This window comes from Pecten maximus, chromosome 3, assembly GCF_902652985.1.
Source record: "Pecten maximus chromosome 3, xPecMax1.1, whole genome shotgun sequence".
Classification (NCBI taxonomy): domain Eukaryota; kingdom Metazoa; phylum Mollusca; class Bivalvia; order Pectinida; family Pectinidae; genus Pecten; species Pecten maximus.
This window is the reverse complement of record NC_047017.1, coordinates 51,215,096-51,226,716: the sequence shown is the minus strand read 5'-3', so window position 1 is coordinate 51,226,716 and position 11,621 is coordinate 51,215,096.

The following is an 11,621-nucleotide window of genomic DNA, read 5'->3' as shown; positions in this document are numbered from 1 at the left end:
GCCACAATATAACAAGTATTATACGTCATAACTTTACTCTAAATGCTACTGCCTTTACATTTCTAAAAAAAAAAACGATATTTATACAAGAGACAAAACACAGATGAAAAAATAAATCTGAATTTCAAAAACAGATGTCGCTTTAAACTACAAAATGTATAGAATATATAATATTCATTGTTGGAGGTCAGTTAAAGGCATGTCAATCAGATTCCTCCGGTTATTCGGCTGTATATTATACAAGTCTCTGATTATACATGTATATAGAGAATGCATTGTTACTGTCTTAAAATATAAGCTGTATTTTGGCGAGACGGATAAAGAAAGACAAAGTAGAGAGCCTTGCATTGGCAAGCCACTTAATTTTGTCCTTCTGTACCGAGCCAAAATACAGCTTATATATATATAATATACTGACCATGCATGCTATTTATCTTGCATCAGTCATCAAAAATTAGCATTTTTAAGTGAAACGGTATCAACAATGTTGATTGGTTGATTGATGGGGCTTAATGTCCTTGTTCCGTTTATAACCGAGCCTAGGACCAATCAACAACGTTCAAAATATGTTCGCCTTCTAAACGTTGTTTCACTTGGAAGTATAAGTCAGACGAATCGACGCACGTGTTAAGATTCTAAAGTACAGCTGTTTTCCGTCACTGCCGAATACAGACAAAAAACATATGTGGTAGGTATACTCCGACGAGGCGGTACGTGCCAGTTGCAGGATAAAAATATTCTTTAAACTTCTAGCTTGGTCATGATCAGTCGCCTCCGTCAATGCTTCCCGATGGTACAGTGTATCAGCTGTTGATTCGCCCGAACCAAGTCCCTATAGAAAATATGTTTTAAGGCTTGTTGTTATTTTCTTGAGTAATGAAGATATGAAATAGGTACTTCCTACATACATGTACGTGAAGAAATAGTAATGTTAAAAAAGAGAGCGAGAGCAAAAAAAACATCGCACAGGAAATAGAATGGCATAGGACAACATGTATGGATAAAGGCGATAAGTCCCCAGGTGGTGGTTCCCACGTCCACTGTTCACATCATGGTCACTGACTTTCGAGTACAGATATACGCTTATGTGGGATTAAATTCATCCGATGCCATCATTTTCTGTTAGCGAAACTATAAATAACATGTAATGAAATAATTAGATACGTGAGACCTTTAGCGCGAGACTTATAAATTAGGATATGTTGCCATTCATTGCAGCAACAATATCTGACCCTCCGAATTGACAGTGTTCGAAAACAACACGCAAAGCAACTTCTGGAAATAAAGAATTGATCATTCCATCCTAAAATTTGTTATTCCTGGCATATCCCGACGTGTTGTAGATGATATGATAGTATGGTTTGTCGTACAAACGTTTGTAGATGATATGATAGTATGGTTTGTCGTACAAACGTTTGTAGATGATATGATAGTATGGTTTGTCGTACAAACGTTTGTAGATGATATGATAGTATGGTTTGTCGTACAACGTTTGTAGATGATATAATAGTATGGTTTGTTGTATCTATACAAACGTTTGTAGATGATATGATAGTATGGTTTGTCGTACAAACGTTTGTAGATGATATGATAGTATGGTTTGTCGTACAAACGTTTGTAGATGATATGATAGTATGGTTTGTCGTACAACGTTTGTAGATGATATAATAGTATGGTTTGTTGTATCTATACAAACGCTTGTAGATGGTATGATTGTATGGTTTGTCGTACAAACGTTTGTAGATGATATAATAGTATGTTTTGTCGTAAAAACGTTTGTAGATAATATGATAGTATAGTTTGTTGTACAAACGTTTGTAGATGGTATGATTGTATGGTTTGTCGTACAAACGTTTGTAGATGATATGATAGTATGGTTTGTTGTACAAACGTTTGTAGATGGTATGATAGTATGGTTTGTCGTACAAACGTTTGTAGATGATATGATAGTATGGTTTGTCGTACAAACGTTTGTAGATGGTATGATAGTATGGTTTGTCGTACAAACGTTTGTAGATGATATGATAGTATGGTTTGTCGTACAAACGTTTGTAGATGATATGATAGTATGGTTTGTCGTACAAACGTTTGTAGATGATATGATAGTATGGTTTGTCGTACAAACGTTTGTAGATGATATGATAGTATGGTTTGTTCGTACAAACGTTTGTAGATGATATGATAGTATGGTTTGTCGTACAAACGTTTGTAGATGATATGATAGTATGGTTTGTCGTACAAACGTTTGTAGATGATATGATAGTATGGTTTGTCGTACAAACGTTTGTAGATGATATGATAGTATGGTTTGTCGTACAAACGTTTGTAGATGATATGATAGTATGGTTTGTCGTACAAACGTTTGTAGATGATATGATAGTATGGTTTGTCGTACAAACGTTTGTAGATGATATGATAGTATGGTTTGTCGTACAAACGTTTGTAGATGATATGATAGTATGGTTTGTTGTACAAACGTTTGTAGATGATATGATAGTATGGTTTGTTGTACAAACGTTTGTAGATGATATGATAGTATGGTTTGTCGTACAAACGTTTGTAGATGATATGATAGTATGGTTTGTCGTACAAACGTTTGTAGATGATATGATAGTATGGTTTGTCGTACAAACGTTTGTAGATGATATGATAGTATGGTTTGTTGTATCTAATTTATACAAACGTTTGTAGATGATATGATAGTATGGTTTGTCGTACAAACGTTTGTAGATGATATGATAGTATGGTTTGTCGTACAAACGTTTGTAGATGATATGATAGTATGGTTTGTCGTACAAACGTTTGTAGATGATATGATAGTATGGTTTGTTGTACAAACGTTTGTAGATGATATGATAGTATGGTTTGTTGTACAAACGTTTGTAGATGATATGATAGTATGGTTTGTCGTACAAACGTTTGTAGATGATATGATAGTATGGTTTGTCGTACAAACGTTTGTAGATGATATGATAGTATGGTTTGTCGTACAAACGTTTGTAGATGATATGATAGTATGGTTTGTTGTATCTAATTTATACAAACGTTTGTAGATGATATGATAGTATGGTTTGTCGTACAAACGTTTGTAGATGATATGATAGTATGGTTTGTCGTACAAACGTTTGTAGATGATATGATAGTATGGTTTGTCGTACAAACGTTTGTAGATGATATGATAGTATGGTTTGTCGTACAAACGTTTGTAGATGATATGATAGTATGGCTTGTTGTACAAACGTTTGTAGATGGTATGATAGTATGATTTGTTGTATCTACTGGCTCCAGATAATCGTATAGGCGGAATCGCAGACTGCAGCATTCATAATATGTGTGGATGGATGTTATAGGTACTTGTCTTGTTATCTTAGAGATGCTCTCAGGTCTGTATAGTTCAATAGTTTATTCAACTTGAAGCCTTACGGCTGATAAGTACACTGTATGTACATAAAACATCAATTTCCTCAGCATGTATACAATATTTAATTAGGAGATGGACACAACAATAGGCGTGATAGGTGATAGGGTTATAACATTATATAACATTATATATAGCATTATATATAACATTATATATAGCATTATATATAACATTATATATAACATTATATATAGCATTATATATAACATTATATATAGCAGGTGGCAGAGTGGTTAAGGTGTCCCGACACTTTAACACTAGCCCTCCACCTCTGGATTGCGAGTTCGAAACCTACGTGGGGCAGTTGCCAGGTACTGACCGTAGGCCGGTGGTTTTTCTCCGGGTACTCCGGCTTTCCTCCACCTTTAAAACCTGGCACGTCCTTGAATGACCCTGGCTGTTAATAGGACGTTGAACAAAAACAAACCAAACAAACCAAATTATATATAACATTCATTGAATAGCATATATACATTTTATAAGAGTAGTCAAGGAATGGTCGAAGCAATAGGCATAACTGAAGTTCAGTACATAAAAATACTGTTTTCAAGAGCAAATAAACAATTTGTAAATAGTTATGGAATGGGAAAACAATATATAGGTATAAATTCAGATAAACGTTTCAATATGATATCGATCTATACCACAGGTAGGAATTTCAACCGTATTAACAAGCTTGATTGCAAATACTTTCCAAAATTACATAGCTCTATATAGCAATTGGATGAGTTAGAATGAACAAGGACGTTTTCAGTAATTTTTTATGGAGCCTTTTACGAATTTTAACTTATAGTGAACAAATAAGAACAAGATGGAACTCTTCCTCTACTTGGTTTTGGTTACAATAACGACATAACCTATTCGTCATTTTGATATTACGATACCGGCCCTCTTCTATATAAAGCTTATGCGATGAAAGTCGCAAAGAAACGATACGCATCTGGGATAGATTTTGTTTTGTAAAATTGATGTAAAGCTGTCTACAATGAATGTAAATTTACTATCGTATTAAAATGTCAAAATACATCATTTGAAATCTATTATTGACAATTTGATAGAATCGAACGATTCTTGATACATGCATTGATTTTCTCTGATTTCACTCATAGTTTTAAAATTTTGTCAATCAAACCAGTTCATAAGTTCTGACACAAATATGAATTTGTTATATTTAGTAGTTTAATTCCTTTTGACTACTGTATCTAACCAATTCTTTGTAACGAAAGTTGCTAATATATCGTGTCTAAATAAATCCATATAGAACTGAAAATGATAGATTATAGTATAAAACAAAAGATTAAAAGAAGATCGGAAAAATGTATTTTAATTTGCTAAATATAATTCATCAACGGCATAAACAGACATATCAACATTGATTTTTATACGGTCGAATGGTACATTTGATAATGGCTACCACTTGCAAGCTGACCAGAAAAAATCAGTGTTGGTGTACATCTAGTATATATGGTAGTATTACTAGAATGTGCATACATTGTGTAAACACTCTCCATAGTTAAGCCTATTCATAAATTCACGAAATTCATCTAAAAGAAGAAAAATGTTGACCATTCGGTTAATTGTATGAACCAGGTTCATTACACTGCGTTTTTTTACACTGGTTGGTAAACGAACACTTTGTCCGACTAGATATTCCAACTGCACTTCATGCACTTCAAAGCCACGTAAACATTAATCGGAGATCTGGAATGGGAGCTAAGTTTAAATTAAAACAAAAAAAAACCTCCAAAAAACCACACAAATTGTTAGTTTTTTTATAGTAATATCGAAGCCAAACATTTCCAGGAATACCGACACATTTTTGACGAAGGCGAATCTGTCGGAAAGCCACGTAGAAACTTCTGCACGTTTATAAAAGCTTCCTTTGTTTTGAAATCATGATAAACCATATTTCTTGTTTCTGTGTGAAGTAAATAAGACGGTTGGTTGAATCTGGGTTCATGTTGTGGGTATATCCCTAGCTTCAGACTTACAATACTGATATATATGTCATCTATCCAAATATGCTTAACATATGGGAAAGAAAACACCAATTTATCGGCGACTTCTCGTGACACTAAATATGCGCCGGCTGTGAGATATGGAGGATATTTGTCGTACTGATATTCCTCTATAGTCACATACCATCTTGATGAAGTGTATCTGTGAGGTTTTTCATGGAAGTATGCGAACCCTACCATCAGATTGGCATTATTGGATCTATAAAGTTTGTTGATATATATCAGGATATTTGGAAGAACTAGATAGTGTCATCATCTGCAAACATGATGTAATTTGCTTTATGACAATACTCAATAGCCCAATTAAATCCCATAATAGTCTTGTATGTGTTATTACTGTATGCGTCTATAAACGATTCCTGTATAATATCGCCACGGAGACCTGCTTCTTGGTCCACTTTAGGTTGGTGCTCTGGCCGGTAGCCTAACAAATAAACAATTTCGATGTTTTCTCCATTAGTTTTCCCCCATGTCTCCCGAATAAGAACGCATTGATACTCTCAGCTGTTACATCAGCAGGAACAACAACAACAGCCGTTAGACAAAAACAAGACAAAGCTTTACACAAGGAAAAGCATTAATGGTATGTCCCAAACAAAGGCTATATAATTATATAGAATAAGATGAGTATTCTTATCTCAAATTATCTTGATATTGTTTCCATATGAAAGGGTTGGGAAATACATAAAGATAATAATAAAGGATAAGACATTAACTACCTGTTAACATAGACGTGGATCCATTTATTGTTTGAAATTATAAAATTTGTATTGTTGTCACAAAAGTGTCATTAGAATGTTGACAGATGTATTACAATGTTAACAGATGTATAACAATGTTGACAGATGTATAACAATGTTGACTGATGTATATCAATGTTGACAGATGTATAACAATGTTGACAGATGTATAACAATGTTGACAGATGTATAACAATGTTGACGACAGATGTATAACAATGTTGACAGATGTATAACAATGTTGACAGATGTATAACAATGTTGACTGATGTATAACAATGTTGACAGATGTATAACAATGTTGACAGATGTATAACAATGTTGACAGATGTATAACAATGTTGACTGATGTATTGCAGTGTTGAGAGATGTTTGGTGTTATCACATTATTGATAGACATGAAACGTCGCTATTTTAAAATAGCAGAGCGGATAATGTTAATAATTACTATACCAAACAACTAATTGAAATGTATGGGTGTATTACATATATTTTGTGACACAATATGTCAAGACTATAAGGATGTCATATAATTTCAAATAAGTAACGTCATATCATGTAAAATAGTGACGCTTCATGTCTATGTTAACTGGTAGTAATGCCTTATCCTTTATCATTATCTTTATGGATAAAACAAATATGTCAGTCACATGTATTTCACAACCCTTTCAAATGGAAGCAATATCCAAATAATTTGAGATAAGAATAATCATCCTATTCTATATAATTATATAGCCCTTGTTGGGGACATACAATTAATCCGTTTCCTTGTTTAAAGCATTTGTCTTGTTTGTGTCCAACGGCTGTTTTTCTTGCTGATGTAGACATAATTTTACAATACAAACTTTGTTTAAGTTGTCTTACCTTTCTACGTAATATTTTGACGACAACAGCTTCCATAGAATCTACTGAAAACCGGAAGGTTTGTGGGCATTTTAACTACAATATTCCGAGTTTCATAATCAGCTAACCATACATACCCGAAGTTACCAGATAGGATGTTTTTATCGTACTAAATGTTGATACCTTTACTCTCATTATCCCAGTGGTGTGTCATATGTACAATACATAAATGTCACGCTGTGTAGACGACATATTCTACTGTTTTCAGGTTTTTAATCAATATCGGCGTCTGAGCTCAATAAACCGTGACAAGCGGACTTCGATACACATGACTAGAATATGTAATAACCTTGTACTTTATTAAATGGATGAACACTTACAAGATCTTAACTTATCCGCCAATGTTCACCTCTATTTGCAGTTTAATACCATTTGAACGTTAATGACTTTTTATGCTGCCCATCAATATCATTTGATCATACAAATATTACATACGTTGAAGTTTTTATTCAAAATTGTTGGAGTATAACGGTTTTTTTTTTTTTTTTTTTTTTGTAATTGTTTCTAACATATTTAAATTGAAAAGTCAATCATTCATAAATCGAATGCAAAATCCTGTCTGTGGTATAAGCAACAAAGGACCGAACAAGTGTCGATCAAAACATGCAGCTCTTTCATGTTCTTTAAGATTGAATACTGTTGGCGTATCAGCGCTTATTCAGCAGGGAACGTCAGACTTATCTAATATCAATTTCAATTTCAATTTCTTTATTAACTATATCGAACAGTTGATACTAATAAAGTAGTATTGTATGTCCCCGACTGATTAAAGCCAACAAGTAAAACATTAATGTTATATCACTGTTTGTGATCTATAACAATACGACACACCCGAGTTGCACTGATCTATTGATGATTTATATGTATTCCTCAATTTCCTTGAAGGTTAATTATCCTGACTACTGTACCCAACTTTTCAATATATGTATCGCCCCGAGTTTTAAAATGTAAGAATCAACAAATTGTAGTAGGATATTTTGTAAAAAAAAAAAAATTACATCAGGTAAACTAATAATGTTGTAGGAATATGAATATAAACAAAAGTATGAAGTCTATTATGCTATCCATATACAATATAAATATTATCTTATTGTGTAGCGATCCATGGTTCTTCTGATCAACGATATATAATCGTGTCTTCATTGATCAATATTTACCATTGTATGGCACTGCCACTATATAACCCTACCAATTCAGTTGCGAGTTCACCAGCTTATGAACTGCCAACTGAAATTTGAATTTGAAAATTTCAAAAAAAAAATCGCACGACAAATAAAAAATCGCAGATGGTAAATATAAGCATTGAAAGACTTTCAGTTGGCATTCATAGTCAATATGAATGCCAACTGGACAGAGGCAATTTCCATGAAGCGCGCTAGAAAAATACCGTTACTGTCGAAAACCAATTTCCATCTCTCTAAGATTACGTGTTACAGAAGGAGCCTATAGTGACACAATCGTATGAGGGTATACACTATGATAATAAAGGGAAATGCAGTCAAGTTCCCCGGACATCTAGGTTGTTGATCAAACAACCATATAATACGGAATATTTCAAACGATGGAAAAATCCCACAAGGAAAATTCGGAAAATTCCAAGAGGCCCAAGAGATGCATAAGATACAAAATTAACTATTAAAATCTTCCACTTAATACCAAGATAAGAGGCTTCTAACCTTGAGTATAAGTCAAGGTCATTTCTGTTTCTAGGGACCTACTGGCCAAATATCCGAATTCTAGGCTTTTTGGTTATTGATAGAAAGTTGGTTGAGTCTTGTAACAGATTTGAACGCTAAAAAATGTGTAGAAATTATTTCTTTTTACAAACCTTTTCTGGAATCATCACCTGAATTACCAATGTATTTTCCTGGGTCTAGACATTTTGGTTACTGAGAAAAGTAAATTTTGAAATGTATTAATGTAAATCCTGTTCGCAAACATGGTTAGGTTTCCAACTAGGATCTTACCACTCAAATAATACCAATTGGTTTATCAGAGGAGGCCGTTTTAGTGAATGACTAATTTGAGCCCTGTGCACTTCGAATATGGTTGTTCAATGGTATTTTGTCGGTTGTCATCCAAAAAAACATTCGCTAGCTGACAAAAACACTTTTTCAATCACTCGACCGATTGTATAAAAAATGCTTACAGCAGGGAGTGGTAGGACTCAATATGTAAACAATCTAGGTTTATTGTAAATGTAACACATTTGTACACCTGAGGTGGTTAAACTCTACTCGTCATGATCTTTTCCGGCGTATCTGATGTTTATCACGACGATCCTCAAACATTTTGTAAACTAATGTACCAATTTGTACCAATCTCTTATTATGGTACAAACTGTTAACTTATAAGCAGAAATATGACGATCATCATATTCCTAAAGGTCTGATAATCTTATATGCTTTAAGTCGACAGAGTTCGGAGGTTTTGTTAAAAATAAAAAGAAAGGCAAAAAAAAATGGTGTTTTTGTAAAATATATGTTATCAAACCAGCTATCGGATTACTTTTGTATCGAAATATTTACGTAATGGTTATTTGAAAATTCTTTCAAAAGTTAATATTGTAACATTCATTACTCATGTTTAAATACATATTTTGTGCGTTTTCTCGAGGATTTGAAGGGATATGGGAGAGTCTCCAAATGAAAATATTTTCGATGTTTAGGGTTGTTTTTTAAACTGCTAGTTCATAGTTTAAGCGAGTTTAAAGGAGGTTGGTTGAACACAGATGTTATGTTTCAGCATAGGAAGGTTTTTGTGAATACCCGCCGAGGTGGTCCAGAATGATTAGCATAAATAATCCTCAACAGCACAATAAATAAATCATATGGTAACACCACGAAATGTTAGCATAATGGTGGTGAAACAGAAGTTTATGATAAGAAATATCATAGAACCTGGTGGTAATGTAGCATTTTATTGTTTGGATGGTTTGGAGTTGGTATGGAGTCGGTATGGAGTCGGTATGGAGTTGGTATGCAGTTGGTATGCAGTTGGTATGGTGTTGGTATGCAGTTGGTATGGAGTCGGTATGGAGTTGGTATTGAGTTAGTATGGAGTTGATATGGAGTTGATATGGAGTTGGTATGGAGTCGGTAGGGAGTTGGTAGGGAGTTAGTAGGGAGTTAGTATGGAGTCGGTATGGAGTTGGTATGGAGTTAGTATGGAGTTAGTATGGAGTCGTAATGTAGTTGGTATGGAGTTGGTATGGAGTCGGTATGGAGTTGGTAGGGAGTTAGTATGGAGTTGATATTGAGTTGGCATGGAGTTGGTATGGAGTTGGTAGGGAGTTAGTAGGGAGTTAGTATGGAGTCGGTATGGAGTTGGTATGGAGTTGGTATGGAGTCGGTATGGCGTTGGTATGGGCGATTTTAAGCGTCCTAGCAAAATAAGTTTTGCGTAGAGTTATAACTTATTGTTTATTGTAAATTCGCAATCTAAACACCCTAGACTGTCGCCATTTTTTCATATATTGATAATCTTTAAACGTTAATGTTACGTGAACAAATCCATGCGTTTGGTGCAGTCACTTTTGATAAGATACATATATTACCTCTCCAACTGTAGCAAATTTGCTGTTCAATCTTCGTCAATCAATATTTTTTAGAAATCCATATAAATGAAATTATTAACATTCGTTAATATTTGTGTATGTGTTTTTTCTTCTTAAGTCCACATGGTATATATTTTTTAAAACATGTTTGCATTGAAGAATTTGCACGTTAAATGAAATTGTTAATATTCTGTATTTCAGTATTAGATTCCATCACTTATATAAGTGATCTTAGTTACAGGTTGGAAAGCCAGTCTCCATTTTAATACCGACTGGAGTTTACAAAAACATTTAACCTAAAAAGCTCCTTTAATATAAAATAATTGATCTCGTGTGATAAAATTCACTTTACAATGACACTCATGTAAGATCTTCTATTTCTGTATCTCGAAGGACAATGTGACTGTTAATACTTAATTTGTGAATGTGATTGTGATTTTTTTTTTTTTTTTTTATAAAACTGGGATTTAGAGTGCAGTCATATGTCACCTCCATGACTGCACCAGTCTTTATCACAAACAATGGATTTCAAGGACAGCTTGTGATAGACAGTGTCAAGTAGCTCAAGACTAATAGAATCTAACATGGGTCTGTTCTGAGGACAGGATATCTCAACCCGTGGGTAAGAGTTTGGCCAGTCAGAATGAGGCTCGCGATCAGACCCCCTACTTGATTATTTTGTCTCAGATACTTGCAAGCAAATTTAAGTTTTACAATGCTCCTTCCAATGTGCCTCAGAATTGATGACATCATCATTTACGACATTGTAACTCAACGTAAAATGATGACGTTACATTATTGTGAGCAGCGTCATATATAGCCTATGCCAGCTGTCTTTACCCCCTACGTGAGATCGATTTATCTATTTCCTAGCAACCACGGGATAACACTATGAAGTATGTGATGAAATAGTGTCTCTAACGCTCCTTACAAATACATAGGTTAGAAAACATATCTACTTTTTTTGGTTATCTTTGCGGGTA